Genomic DNA, 14,783 nt, shown 5'->3' with positions numbered 1-14,783 from the left:
GGGGCTCAGGTTTCGTCACAGTCCAACTCTCCCATTCATTCATGACTACTGGAAAAACCATAGCCTTGACTAGATGGACTTTGGTTGGCAAAGTAATGTCTCTGTTTTTTAATATGCTCTCTAGGTTCGTCATAAGTTTCCTTCCAAGGAATAAGGGTCTTTTAATTTCATGGCTGCAATCACCATCTTCAGTGATTTTGTAGCCCCACAAAAAAAAAGTCTGACACTGTTTCCCCATCCATTTCCTATGAAGTGATGGGACCAGTTGCCGTGATCTTAGTTTTCTGAATGTTGAGCTTTCAGCCAACCTTTTCACTCTTCTCTCTCACTCTTAAAAATGAACATATTTTCACACACAGTCTGGAATTCCTGTGTCTGGGAAGGCTTCGATCCAGCTATTCAGGGCCCACACTGTAACCTGGGTGGAGCTGGTTGGTATGTCTTAACACATGGTGGTTTGCACAGAGCAGGGTTCCCCGCAGTCCTGGGAACTACTATGCTCGGTGTATATGTGACTTCTGTCCCCTTCTGCACTCAACTACCACCCCTCAGCAGGAAGTAGACCCCGAGGTGAACACGGAAACATTGATAAGTTATCCCAGGGCACCTCCTCCGAAACTCAGACAGCCCCCCTGGAAACCAGTGCCTTGAACGCGAAGAGGACGCTAGCTGAGAAATGCAAGGACAGTGGCTCGGTGAGTATCCATCGCACACACCTAGGGCCAAGCAGAATCTCAGAGGAGCCCACTCCCAATGCCACGGTGATTCCCGTGATGTGGGAAGTTGTCTGTCTTCAGGCTGCATGTAGAGGTGACAGAGTCTCTGCAGGGCTTCTTCTCCCCAGGTGTGTGTTGAGGGCAAGTGTGGTCTAGTAGAACCTTCTGTGATGATGGGAATGTTCTACATCCCCTCTGCCCATTGTGAGAACCTCCGACCAGCCTCATGTGGCACTTGAACTATGAGCACTTGAACTGGGGATAGTGTGACCAAAACTTGGATTTCAGGTTAATTTAATTAAATCAATTTAATGATAATTAATGTAGATGCAATAGCCATGGGTGGCTGGTGACTGTCATATTGGACACAGACGTCAAATTTCTTATTTTCCCAGGGGGTGCCATATGGATTGCATGCAGACTTATTTTAGAGGACACACTGGTCATTTTTTACATTTGTAATCATTATGATTTTAATTCATGTGCATCAGGGAAAAACATCAATTCATCCCAGAAGTCAAACCTCTTTGACTTCATTGATATCATTGACTAGGAAGAGGTTATTGTGGAATAAAAGTGAATTGATATAATATGATTTAATATATAGGCAGCCTTCTCTATCCATGGATTTCTCATGTGTACATGCAACCAACCAAAATTCCATCTCTGTTTGGTTGAATACGTGAATGTGAAACCGTTGGATACAAAGGCATAGTTGTATTCATCCTTCTAGGGCATTTTATATAAGGAACTTGCACGTCCTTGGATTTTAGTATCCTTGGGAGGTCCTGGAACCATTCCACCTTGGGTCCTAGGGGATGGCTGTACATCCTTTGGGGATAGGGTAGAAATCCAGAGAGTGGAATAGGTCAGAGAGGGGGGAGTTGACAAGCAGTGTTCTTGAACCTGAGGCTCTAGCATTGAGTAAGGGACCTCCCTAGTTCTGTGTCCAGGGAGATGGAGCAGAAAAGGGCACAGGGCTTAGGCCACACTGACTGGTCTGGCCTTCCCTCCCTGAGCATGCCAGGCAGAGGGCGTGAAGGTGTTGTCGGGGCTGTGATGAGCACCCGCATGGATCCCCGGGCTTCCCTGGGGTGGGGTAGGGGGGAGGCCCTGTTTAACACAGTGCCTTGGCTCCATCTGTCTCTTTCTGTGTTTCTAGATCCTTGACCTCTCTGGGTCCAGGGAAATACCCTCTCCTTTCTCTTATGCTCCAAGATAGACTCTGGTAAATGGCCCCCTGATGGTTGTATGTACTCTCATGTTCCACAGGGGCAGAGGGGAGCCATCTCCTCCAGGGGAGCCTGAAGGGTTCAGGGACGTGGTTTGCAAACTGTGGTTCCTTAGTGATCTTTGAGGGAACCCTGGGCTGGTCAGTAGAGGTGAGGGATAGCTGAGCAAGCAGCTTTGAGGCATTTCTCCAAGTCGAGAATTTACCTTATTTGTGTGAGTTTTGTGGGGTTTTTTGTTTGTTTTTTGTTTTTTGCTGTGTTGTGTTTGTTTTTTTCAGTTCTGAATCTAAGACAGAGAGAGTTTCTATTGTTGAACTGGGGAGGGGTAGAAACTACACTTGGTTTGGACAGTTCTTCTGCCCTCAGAAATGACCATAGTAAATTAAACTGTGTGAATCCGTCCCTGAGGTACCAGCACCCACAGTCCGTGGAGGCCTTCAGAGGAGAAAAGCATTTCTACAGAAGTGATCTTTCTGTAGAAATTTTTCCTCTCAAGGAATAAGCTGGCAGGCTGTTTTGGGGAGATTATCTGGCACTAACTTTTCTAGTTCTCTTCTGTGGAATTTGAGCTGTGTTCTTTAGGCTTTCCCCTGCACCCTCTCAAATAAGTTTTAGGGCATTCTAAAATGGTTCATTCTCAGTGAGAACAATTCTGCTTCTTTCAGGGTCCTTCAGCTCCAGGGTCTTTCTCTCTCCCAGATTATTCTCTTCAGCTGAAAACCAAATTTTCTTTGTTAGTTAGTTTCTGCATATTGAGTACTTAGAGTAAGAAATGATGTATCTTGTTAGGGTGGCTGGAGGTTTCCCAGTGGCACTGGAAGCGGGGTTTAGGTCCATCAGAAAAGATGGGAGAGTGGCATGAGCTGATTATAGGGGGAATACGAACATGTATAGGCATGGAAGTATGGCTGAACCGCCTGTCAATTCCCTTCTCACTCTCACTAGGGTCTTGTGACTGCATCTGGAGGACACGTTGAGTTTGGAGCTGAGTGTCTTCCTCATCCCTTCTTCTAGCTTCTCTTTTTAACAATGGCAGAGCAGACTTCAGACTTCAACAGCAGCGCAGCACCCACCTCGAGTTTTCTGCTACAGTTGGGTGTTCATTATGTTGATTTGTGGAGTTGCCGTCTGTGTAGCGCAGGTATTCTGATTTCCTGCTTTTGGTGTTGATAGAGTTTCTGTTTGAGTTAAGTGGAATGTGAGTTTAGGAACACCAGCTGAGCCATAAGTAGGGGGACATGGGAAGTGTCAAAGCCATGGAGGTGGTTGGCCGGGGGAAGGGTTCAAGTTGGGAAAACACTGCTGCAGGCAGGGAGCCCTGCTGGGGATTTGGAGTAGCCAAGTGGTGTCATCCACATGGGAAGATGAGGATTGGTGATGCTGTGGGGTATGGAATCTGGTGTGACAAGGAGGCTTGCATGTACAAACGTGGTTGGGAGATACAGCATCTCCCAGTCGTGAGGTGGATGAGGTGTTTCTTGGCCCGGGGCTTGTTGGACCACCCGTCTTTATCAGAACTGCCGTTGTCAGGTGAAAGCAGCCAGAGATGGCACATAAAGAGATGTTCCTGTGCTGCAGTGAACTTGCCCTTGGGAAAGCAGGCATTGGGCTGGATTTGGCCTGTGGACCATCATTGGTTGACCCCCCGACCTGAAGCACCCTAGTGTGTGAGAGGATACAAAGGGAGGATGGAGAGAGGAAGTAAGAGTCTAGAGATGCTGGTGAGTTGGTGCAGAGGCTGGAGTGGGGAGAAGAACATCTCAGGGAGCCTGATGACTATGGGGGAGGGAGGGAAGGAACCCAAATTGTCAGCATTCATGAGGGAGTGTTTAAGGATTATTCTAGAGTGTGAGCTGAGCCGGAGGTTCCTGGAGGACTCATCAGGACTGTGAGCTCATGCCTGTTCATTTCCCCCTGTTTGCACTCCACAGCCATCTGGCTGAAGGCTTATGTCAAAGTAGACAGACCAGCTCATTTTGTCATTCCTCATATGCCTCCGGACTTCTGTTTGTGCTCACTGCTTGCTGACAGTGGAGGTGGAAGCGGGAGGAAAGCTGAACGTTACAAACATGGAGGTTCCTGTGCTCTTTATCAGCTTCTGGAAACAGGCTGGTTAAGATGAGGGTCTAGTTGAGAGAAAGAAAGGTTAAATAGGAGATAGGAACTTCCTTGGGGTGTCCATATGCCTTTCCTGTTCACTTGTCTCTTCAGCTGAAGAGTTTAAAGTGATGCATGCATATCGAGTTGTCCCTTGAACAACATGGGTTTGGACTGTGCAGGTCCAAGTCTGAGTGGATTTATTTTCCTGTAATGAATACATTGCTACACAATCTGTAGCTGGTTGAATCTGTGGATGTGGATATGGAGGGCTGACCGTGAGACTAAGTTTCCATGGAATCTGGTGTCCATGGTGGGTCGTGGAATGAATCCCCTGTGCCATCCCTGATACAACGGGATATGTGTAGTCAGAGAAAATAAAATCATACAGGGGAAAACAATTCCTCGTCCCAGTCTTCATGGCTATTTTTTGCACCCTGTACTTATTTATAGATAACTTGTTTCCTCATATTTCTGTTTCTTGACTTTATCTAGACATTGCGTGTTGACTTCTCACTTGAGAAGATGAGAATCGGGGTCACTTACCACCTCTCTTCTCCCCTCTCTCCCAGACCACTCTGTCACTGTTTGACGTGCTCTATGGGCTTCCTTGCTCCAATACAACACTTATTCCTTAGTTCATGTTCTCCAGCTGGAGGAAACTGTCTCTGGACCCCTCTCTTGGTGCACATTTCCTCCCTCACCTCTCCTCCATTGTCATTTTCAGACTTTTCCATCTTCCTGCTCTGATTTCCCATCACCAAGGTGGAGAGAACTTGTGCATTCTATTCTATAACTGTAGTTGGTCCGTCTCAGTTCTGGCTGTTGGCTGAGTCATAAATGTGGCCAGATGACCATCTGTGTGTCCATCATTATGGTCGTTCTGTTTGTCTCAGAGTCAACTAGTGCACTGTGATTACATTTCCATCTCTGTACAGCCTTACTTTTCCCTGCGTGTTTCTTCTCCCCGCTCACTGCTCTCATATCTTCAACCATTTCCCTGCCAAATTCTTTGCCATAACAGTTGTTTTCTTGAGACACTTTTCATGTCACACATTTTGGGCTCTTCCATTTCAAATAAGTATGTGTCTGTGTCCTACCGTCATGGCTGAGGTGTGGTCCACTGAAATCTCACCTGTGGCTCCTTCCTCAACTCTTCTCACTCCATGCACCTCCATAATACTCTTTCCTGATCTGTCATTAGCCTTGGCAGTCGATTCAAGATTATATTTACCCTAAATAATCTAGGTTCCTTTGATGGAGCCTTGCCACCTAAGTGTGGTGGAGCCAGCGCCTCCAGTTTCCCTGGATGAACTAAGCTCTTGGCAGAGTGGTTCTGAAGGAAATTTGCTTTCAAACTTCTGGGAATGTATGGCTTTTACATCATGGTATGCCTTATTTCCACCTGTAATCTCGTGCAGCGTCCAGAGATCTTAGTTCATGGTTTAATATACATTTGTAAAAGCCTTAGTCTTCTATGAATGCCTCAAGTTGGAAAATGGCAACACTGACCCAGCAGTTCTCCAGTGCTAAGATCAGTAGCCTGTTGGACAGCAGGATAGAGAGCTGGTGGGGTTGTATGGACTCGAGCTCTCTTCCATACTCTAGCCCTCAGCCAGTCTCTGAGGTTGCCTTGCTGTCTCTTTAGTTAGCAACAGGTGTGACAAATCACCTGCCTCTGCCCCCAAACATCACAGAGCGCCAGCCTCACCCAAACTACCCAGCACAGAAGTGGAAGTATGAACCAACTTCATGGCAGCCAACGGGGATCTTTTCCCAGCAGGCAGTGTGCTCGTCTCTTGAGTGACTGTGTGTGTGTGTGTTTTCTTTGTGAGCATGCCTTTTCCTGAGTGATGGGTCTTGGCTTTGCCTGGTTTCTTCCTCGCTGTGCTCCTGATGGCCATTGGAAGCAGCAGTAGGAAATGAGAGAGAGAGGATGGATGGTCTGGCCTCTGTCTCTCTCTCTCTCTCTCTCCTGTTTTTATTTTATTTTATTTATTTATTGACCATGCTAAGCAGCTCATGAGATCTTAGTTCCCCATGTAGGCATTGAACCTGCACCCTTGACAGTGAAAGCACCAGGTCCTAACCACTGAACAGCCAGGGAATTCCAGATCTGGCTTCTTGAAGGGGCTTCATCCTTGCTCTTTTCATGATGAGTCCTGGATTAACACCCATTTCCTCCGCAGTGACTGGCTGAATCAGCCAGCGTGCCCTGTCCTGTCCACGGGAGAGGTTAGGCTCTGCACTTACTCAGGTGGCCTGGCTCCGGGATGTGGCTTCTGTGCTAAGTAAGCTAAGCCCTGCTGCCTAGCTGGTCTCCGCCTTCAGCAGAGCTGGGGAGATTCGATGTGACTTGAGTATATTGTTGTCAGTTTCTGCGTCGTGATGACCAGCTCCATCACCGACCTTCCAGAGGACTAACAATGTAGGTGTCACAAGTAGAGAAGAATGTTTAAGAAGGGGTGGATTTGGATTCAAGAACCCTAAGAGAGCTCCACCCTGGACCCCAGCTCTGTCCACCACAGTAGCACTCCCTTTGGGCCATAGATGCAAGTGATGAGGGTGTGTTCTCTCCTGAGTGAATATGTGATTTGGGAGATCCTTATCACTGTCTTTGCTGCTTCCCTTTCAGAACCAGAGCTCAGAACCAAACACAACCTGCGTATCACTAGGCAATAATAAGAGTACTTTCTCTTCTAGGTGATGATCTGGTCCCTTGTTCCCCCACTCTGATTCTGTCTCTAAGTTTGACAGTCGACTTCTTGTGTTCAAATATTATCATCCCACCTCAAGAAGTTAAAAAAAAGAAAAAAAAGTTGTGTCCCAATCTGTCTGAACTTGGTAAATGATCTAACATATGATGAGATCTTAGTGATGTGCTGGCAGGTCTCTCAGAGTCGGCCATCCCGCTGAGCCTGCAGGCTGGGTGTCTCCCCACTGGACAGACACCTCATTTGGCTCTTCCTTCAGTGTCCTCACATCTTACTCATCCACGATGTAGCTCCTTATGGTGCACATGTCCTTGAAACTCCCTTAGCCCTTACTGTGGGTCTTTCATCCTTCTGTTGATCCATTAGCTTGTCCATCCTGGGAGCCAGGTGGGGTTAACCATTAAGCCCAGGTGGGCTTAATCATTCTGGTCCTCACTTCTTTTCCTTTGGCTGGTTGAGGTATAATTCTGCTTTCAAGTTGCCTATACAGTGATGAAACAAACTCCATTAACAGAATTAAGTAGATTGAACACCAAATCTCAGTGCCTTTCTTGGTGCCCAAGGTTAAATATAACAAGAGCCTGGGGTTCTTTGTGTCTACACATGCAGTAAGAGTGCCTGGTCCCAATTACTGCATAAGAAACCTTTCTCGATACGTTAGTATGTTTCCCCACTCATCTTTATTTTCTCCGAGCACGAAGCCCTTCTGTTTTTCCAACCAGCTCTTGTTAAATCCTTAAAGACCCAAAAATTCAGGTCAGTAAATGATGGCAGGATTTTCCCCCTGTGTGTTGGAGAGTTGGGAGGGGAAGGTGGCTTCCTGGGGAAGCAGGTGCATATCAAGTAGAAGGGGATGGGAAGGCATGCTAAATCTCCTTTTCCCCTTGGCTTTCCCCCTCCCAGACCATTCCCAGAGCAGTAAATCCACTTGCTGGAGCGGCAGTGAGCAGAAGCAAAGCTCCACCCGCTCTGAGCAGAACACTGGTACCAGTTCAAAGAGCCTCATCCTGAAAGAGTCCCACCGGGACACGTTCTGTACCTAGGGACATGCCAGGACACAAGCCACCCACTCCATGGAGGGAAACAACTCAGGCACCTGGGAAATCTGAAACGGCAAAGAAACATGAGATGGAGGACTGCCACCCTCTGACTTGGCCTCTGCAACTGGCATGGAGGGCAGGGCACATTATTTCATGTCTTGCATTATCCTTGACTGAGGACTCTTCCACCCACATGAAACCTTTGCTTTAGATGTAAATAATACACAATTTGTGGCTGTCATCAAGCCTAGAGTACCTTCCCCTTTTCACACTTGTACTAACTTTAACTTATTAAAAAAAAAAAGAGAGAGAGAGATAAAGAGAAAGAGAAAAACAAAACAAAAGACACACCCAACAACAAAAGGAATGTTTGGATGCTGGAGAAAGGATGGTCACCCAGCCAGTCTGTCACAGGGGTACAGAGAGGGCACAGGGGTTGTTTTACGGTGCACAGCTCCTCCTCTGTGACACCCTGTGAGCTGTTTCCATTTGTACGTCTGTACACAGCACATTGGGATCAAGAATTTCCAGCACAGAATTTAGTGCTGCTATGGACACATCACATGCACCCACTGGCCCCTTTCAAGTACTATGTTACCATGTTTTCAATGGGAAGCTCTCTGGACCAAAAGGGCACATAGATGTGCTCATTAATCTGATGTGATTTCCAGGATGACTCTACTCCAATAAAAGGGACAAATGAAAAAAATCCATATCTTTGTTTACATATGATTAACTAGAAACAACCCTGCTCACCTCAGTTTGCAGAAGAGAAGACCGTAGAAGCCATTCAAGTCCGAAGCTCCAAAACAGAGATTTTCTTTACTTTGTGGTTCCTTTAAAGATACTCAAACCTTCTTGGTAAGAGATGGCCATGCCTCATAGAAGTGAAAAGTCAAAGGCAAGACACACGTGGAGGACATTTGAGCCTGAGATGAAGCATGTATGTGATATTTATACAATGGAATTTTAGGTTTTTATGTCAGTGTGAAACGAAGGCAGTTTGAGGGGAAGCAGGACACCACTCTGCCGTTACACTCCGTATGCTGTAGTACCATTTTGTATGTATGTTCAAGAAGCATTGAACAAAGCAAAAAGGTGATGTATGTATAGGATAAAAATTAATTGTACGATATCATTCCAGTACATTCTGTTGTACATTTTAGTCTTGTTTTCTTTCTTTTCATTATTGATAAGAGGATGCGAACTGTACAGTTTCCAGCTAGTTACTCATAATAGAAAATAAATAGAAAAGAGAGTACTAGAAGAAAACAAGAAAGAACATTTGTCAATTGCAGTTGTCAAAAGATACAAAAACCTAGCCTTATTTGTGAAGCATAATTGCTTTTCACATACAGAAGTATTTTTTTCACAATTGTTTTGCATAACATTTGTATTAAACTTAAATATCTTGTCTGATGAGGGTGTTTCTTTGTGACTGAACCAGTGGATTCACGAGGTATGTTCTTATGGGTTCTCCCTACCCCCTAATTTTTTCAGAATCTTCACCTTTTTTATTTTTTTATTTTATTTTATTTTTTTAAAATAAATTTATTTATTTTAGTTGGGGGCTAATTACTTTACAATATTGTAGTAGTTTTTGCCATACATTGACATGAATCAGCCATGGGTTTACATGTGTTCCCCTTCCTGGACCCCCCTCCCACCTCCTTCCCCATCCCATCGCTCTGGGTTTATCCCATTGCCCCAGCCCTGAGCATTTGTCTCATGCATCGAACATGGAATGGTGTTCTGTTTCACATATGATATTATACATGTTTCAATGCTATTCTCCCAGAACGTCCCACCCTCACCTTCTCCCTCAGAGTCCACAAGACTGTTCTATCCATCTGTGTCTCTTTTTCTGTCTCGCATATAGGGTTATCATTACCATCTTTCAAATTCCATACATATGCATTAGTATACTGTATTGGTGTTTTTCTTTCTGGCTTCCTTCACTCTGTATAATGGGCTCCAGTTTCATCCATCTCAATAGAACCGATTCAAATGTATTTTTTCAATGGCTGAGTAATATTCCATTGTGTATATGTACCCCGGCTTCCTTATCCATTCGTCTGCTGATGGACATCTAGGTTGCTTCCATGTCCTGGCTATTGTAAACACTGCTGCAATGAACACTTGGGTACACGCGTCTCTTTCAATTCTGGTTTCCTCGGTGTGTATGCTCAGCAGTGGGATTGCTGGATCATATGGCAGTTCTATTCCCAGTTTTTTAAGGAATCTCCACACTGTTCTCCTTAGTGGCTGTACTAGTTTGCATTCCCACCAACAGTGTAAGAGGGTTCCCTTTTCTCCATACCCTCTCCAGCATTTATTGCTTGTAGACTTTCGGATAGCAGCCATTCTGACTGGTGTGAAATGGTACCTCATTGTGGTTTTGATTTGCATTTCTCAAATAATGAGTGATGTTGAGCATCTTTTCATGTGTTTGTTAGCCATCTGTATGTCTTCTTTGGAGAAATATCTGTTTAGTTCTTTGGCCTATTTTTTGATTGGGTCGTTATTTTTCTGGAATTCAGCTGCAGGAGGTGCTTGTATATTTTTGTGATTAATTGTTTGTCTGTTGCTTCATTTGCTATGATTTTCTCCCATTCTGAAGGCTGTCTTTTCACCTTGCTTATAGTTTCCTTTGTTGTGCAAAAGCTTTTCATTTTAATTAGGTCCCATTTGTTTATTTTTTGCTTTTATTTACAATATTCTGGGAGGTGGGTCATGGAGGATCCTGCTGTGATTTATATCAGAGAGTGTTTTGCCTATGTTTTCCTCTAGGAGTTTTATAGTTTCGTGTCTTACGTTTAGATCTTTATTCCATTGTGAGTTTATTTTTGTGTATGGTGTTAGGAAGTGTTCTAGTTTCATTCTTTTACAAGTGGTTGACCAGTTTTCCCAGCACCACTTGTTAAAGAGGTTGTCTTCTCTCCATTGTATATTCTTGCCTCCTTTGTCGAAGATAAGGTGTCCATAGGTGTGTGGGTTTATCTCTGGTCTTTCTATTTTGTTCCATTGATCTCTATTTCTGTCTTTGTGCCAGTACCATACTGCCTTGAGGACTGTGGCTTTGTAGTAGAGCCTGAAGTCAGGTAGGTTGATTCCTCCAGTTCCATTCTTCTTTCACAAGATTGCTTTGGCTATTCGAGGTTTCTTATGTTTCCATACAAATTGTGAAATGATTTGTTCTAGTTCTGTGAAAAATATCATTGGTAGCTTGATAAGGATTGCATTGAATCTATAGATTGCTTTGGGTAGTATACTCATTTTCACTATTTTAATTCTCCCAATCCATGAACATGGTATATTTCTCCATCTGTTTGTGTCCTCTTTGATTTCTTTCATCAGTGTTGTATAGTGTTCTATGTATGTCTTTTGTTTCTTTAGGTAGATATAGTCCTAAGTATTTTATTCTTTTTGTTGAAATGGTGAACGGTATTGTTTTCTTAATTTCTCTTTCTGTTTTCTCATTATTGGAGTATAGGAGTGCAAGGGATTTCTCTGTGTTAATTTTATATCCTGCAACTTTACTATATTCATTCATTAGCTCTAGTAATTTTCTGGTAGAATCTTTAGGGTTTTCTATGTAGAGGATCATGTCATCTGCAAACAGTGAGAGTTTTATTTCTTCTTTTCCTATCTGTACTCCTTTTATTTCTTTTTCCGCTCTGATTGCTGTGGCCAAAACTTCCAAAACTATGTTGAATAGCAGTGATGAAAGTGGGCATCCTTGCCTTGTTCCTGACTTTAGGGGAAATGCTTTCAATTTTTCACCATTGAGGATAATGTTTGCTGTGGGTTTGTCATATATAGCTGTTATTATGTTGAGATATGTTCCTTCTATTCCTGCTTTCTGGACGGATTTTATTATAAATGGATGTGGAATTTTGTCAAAGGCTTTTTCTGCATCTATTGAGATAATCATATGGTTTTTATCTTTCAATTCGTTAATGTGGTGTATTACATTGAGTGATTGGCGGATATTAAAGAAACCTTGCATCCCTGGGATAAAGCCCACTTGGTCATGATGTATGATCTTTTTAATACGATGTTGGATTCTCTTTGCTAGAATGTTATTAAGGATTTTTGCATCTATGTTCATCAGTGATATTGGCCTGTAGTTTTCTTTTTTAGTGGCATCTTTGTCTGGTTTTGGAATTAGGGTGATGGTGGCCTCATAGAATGAGTTTGGAAGTTTACCATCTTCTGCAATTTTCTGGAAGAATTTGAGTAGGATAGGTGTTAGCTCTTGTCTAAACTTTTGGTAGAATTCCGCTGTGAATCCGTCTGGTCGTGGGCTTTTGTTTGCTGGAAGATTTCTGATTACAGTTTCGATTTCCGTGCTTGTGATGGGTCTGTTAAGATCTTCTATTTCTTCCTGGTTCAGTTTTGGAAAGTTATACTTTTCAAGAATTTGTCCATTTCTTTCAAGTTGTCCATTTTGTTGGCATATAGCTGTTGGTAGTAGTCTCTTATGATCCTTTGTATTTCTGTGGAGTCTGTTGTGATCTCTCCATTTTCATTTCTCATTTTGTTGATCTGATTCTTCTCCCTTTGTTTCTTGATGAGTCTGGCTAATGGCTTGTCAATTTTGTTTATCTTCTCGAAAAACCAGCTTTTAGTTTTGTTGATTTTTCCTATGGTCTCTTTTGTTTCTTTTGCATTTATTTCTGCCTTAATTTTTAAAATTTCTTTCCTTCTACTGACCCTGGGGTTCTTCGTTTCTTCCTTCTCTAGTTGCTTTAGGTGTAGAGTTAGTTTATTTGTTTTATTTCTTTCTTGTTTCTTGAGGTACGCCTGTATTGCTATGAACCTTCCCCTTAGCATTACTTTTACAGTGTCCCATAGGTTTTGGGTTGTCGTGTTTTCATTTTCATTTGTTTCTATGCATAATTAGATTTCTTTTTTGATTTCTTCTGTGATTTGTTGCTTATTCAGAAGCGTGTTGTTTAGCCTCCATATGTTGGAATTTTTAACAGTTTTTTTTCCTGTAATTGAGGTCTGATCTTTTCCATTGTGGTCAGAGAAGACGGTTGGGATGATTTCAATTTTTTGGAATTTACCAAGGCTAGATTTATGACCCAGGATGTGATCTATCCTGGAGAAAGTTCGGTGTGCACTTGAGAAAAAGGTAAAATTGATTGTTTGGGGGTGAAAAGTCCTGTAAGAATCAATTAAATCTAATTTGTCTATTGTATGACTTAAAGTTTGTGTTTCCTTGTTAATTTTCTGTTTAGTTGATCTATCCGTATGTGTGAGTGGAGTATTAAAATCTCCCACTATTATTGTGTTATTGTTAATTTCCCCTTTCATATTTGTTAGTATTTGCCTTATATGTTGTGGTGCTCCTATGTTGGGTGCATATGTATTTATAATTGTTATATCTTCTTCTTGGATTGATCCTTTGATTATTATGTAGTATCCTTCTTTGTCCCTTTTCACAGCCTTTATTTTAAAGTCTATTTCATCTGAAATGAGTATTGCGACTACTGCTTTCTTTTGGTCTACGTTTGCATGAAATATGTTTTTTCCATCCCTTCACTTTCAGTCTGTATGTATCCCTGGTTTTGAGGTGGGTCTCTTGTAGACAGCATATATAGGGGTCTTGTTTTTGTATCCATTCAGCCAGCCTTTGTCTTTTGGTTGGGGCATTCAACCCATTTACATTTAAGGTAATTATTTGTAAGTATGACCCCATTGCCATTTACTTTGTTGTTTTGAGTTCGTGTTTAAACATCCTTTCTGTGTTTCCTGTTTAGAGGAGATCCTTCAGCATTTGTTGGAGATCTGGTTTGGTGGTGCTGAATTCCCTCAGCTCTTGCTTGTCTGTAAAGCTTTTGAATTCTCCTTCATATCTGAATGAGATCCTTGCTGGGTACAGTAATCTGGGTTATAGATTATTCTCTTTTGTTACTTTAAGTATGTCCTGCCATTCCCTTCTAGCCTGAAGAGTTTCTATTGAAAGATCAGCTGTTATCCTTATGCGGGTCCCCTTGTATGTTATTTGTTGTTTTTCCCTTGCTGCTTTTAATATTTGTTCTTTGTGTTTCATCTTTGTTAATTTGATTAATATGTGTCTTGGGGTGTTTCACCTTGGCTTTATCCTGTTTGGGGCTCTCTGGGTTTCTTGGACTTCTGTGACTATTTCCTTCCTCATTTTAGGGAAATTCTCAACTATTATCTCCTCGAGTATTTTTTCATGGCCTTTCCTTTTATGTTCTCCTTCTGGGACTCCTATGATTCGAATGTTGAGGCGTTTCATATTGTCCCAGAGGTCCCTGAGGTTTTCCTCATTTTTTTGGATTCTTTTTTCCTCTCTGCTTCATTTATTTCCATCCATCTATCTTCTACCTCACTTATCCTATCTTCTGCCTCTGTTATTCTACTGTTGGTTCCCTCCAGAGTGTCTTTTATCTCCTTTATATCATTATTCATTTTATATTGACTCCTTTTTATTTCTTCTAGGTCCTTGATAAACATGTCTTGCATCTTTTCAATCCTTGTCTCCAGGCTATTTATCTGTAACTCCATTCTGTTTTCAAGATGTTGGGTCATTTTTATTATCATTATTCTAAATTCTTTTTCAGATAGATTCCCTATCTCCTCTTTTGTTTGGTTTAGTGGGCATTTCTCATTTTCCTTTACTTGCTGAGTATTTCTCTGCCTTTTGATCTTGTTTAGCTTGCTGTGTTAGGCATGGCCTTTCTGTATTCTGGTAGTTTGAGGTTCCTCTTTATTGTGGAGGTTCCACACTGTGGGTGGGGTTGAACGGGTGGCTTGTCAAGGCTTCCTGGATGGGGGAGCTTGTGTTGGTGTTCTGGTGGATGGAGCTGGATTTCTTCTCTCTAGAGTGCAATGGAGTGTCCAGTATTGAGTTTTGAGATGTCTATGGATTTGGTGTGCCTCTCGGCAGCCTGTATATGGACGTTCAGCGCTATGTTCCTGCGATGCTGGAGAATTTGTGTGGTATGTCTT

The 14,783-nt window shown here is 42.8% G+C and overlaps 1 pseudogene; it reads left to right on the top strand.

Moving 5' to 3' along the window:
• Positions 1-7,802, top strand: part of LOC145537752 (MYND-type zinc finger-containing chromatin reader ZMYND8-like) — a 27,076-nt pseudogene extending 19,274 nt beyond the window's left edge.
• The last annotated feature ends 6,981 nt before the right edge of the window (positions 7,803-14,783 follow it).

This window comes from Giraffa tippelskirchi, chromosome Y (assembly GCF_054371585.1).
Source record: "Giraffa tippelskirchi isolate mGirTip1 chromosome Y, T2T-mGirTip1v1.2.pri, whole genome shotgun sequence".
NCBI classification, from domain to species: domain Eukaryota; kingdom Metazoa; phylum Chordata; class Mammalia; order Artiodactyla; family Giraffidae; genus Giraffa; species Giraffa tippelskirchi.
Note: the sequence above shows the minus strand (reverse complement) of the source record. Positions and strands in the feature narration are given on the sequence as shown.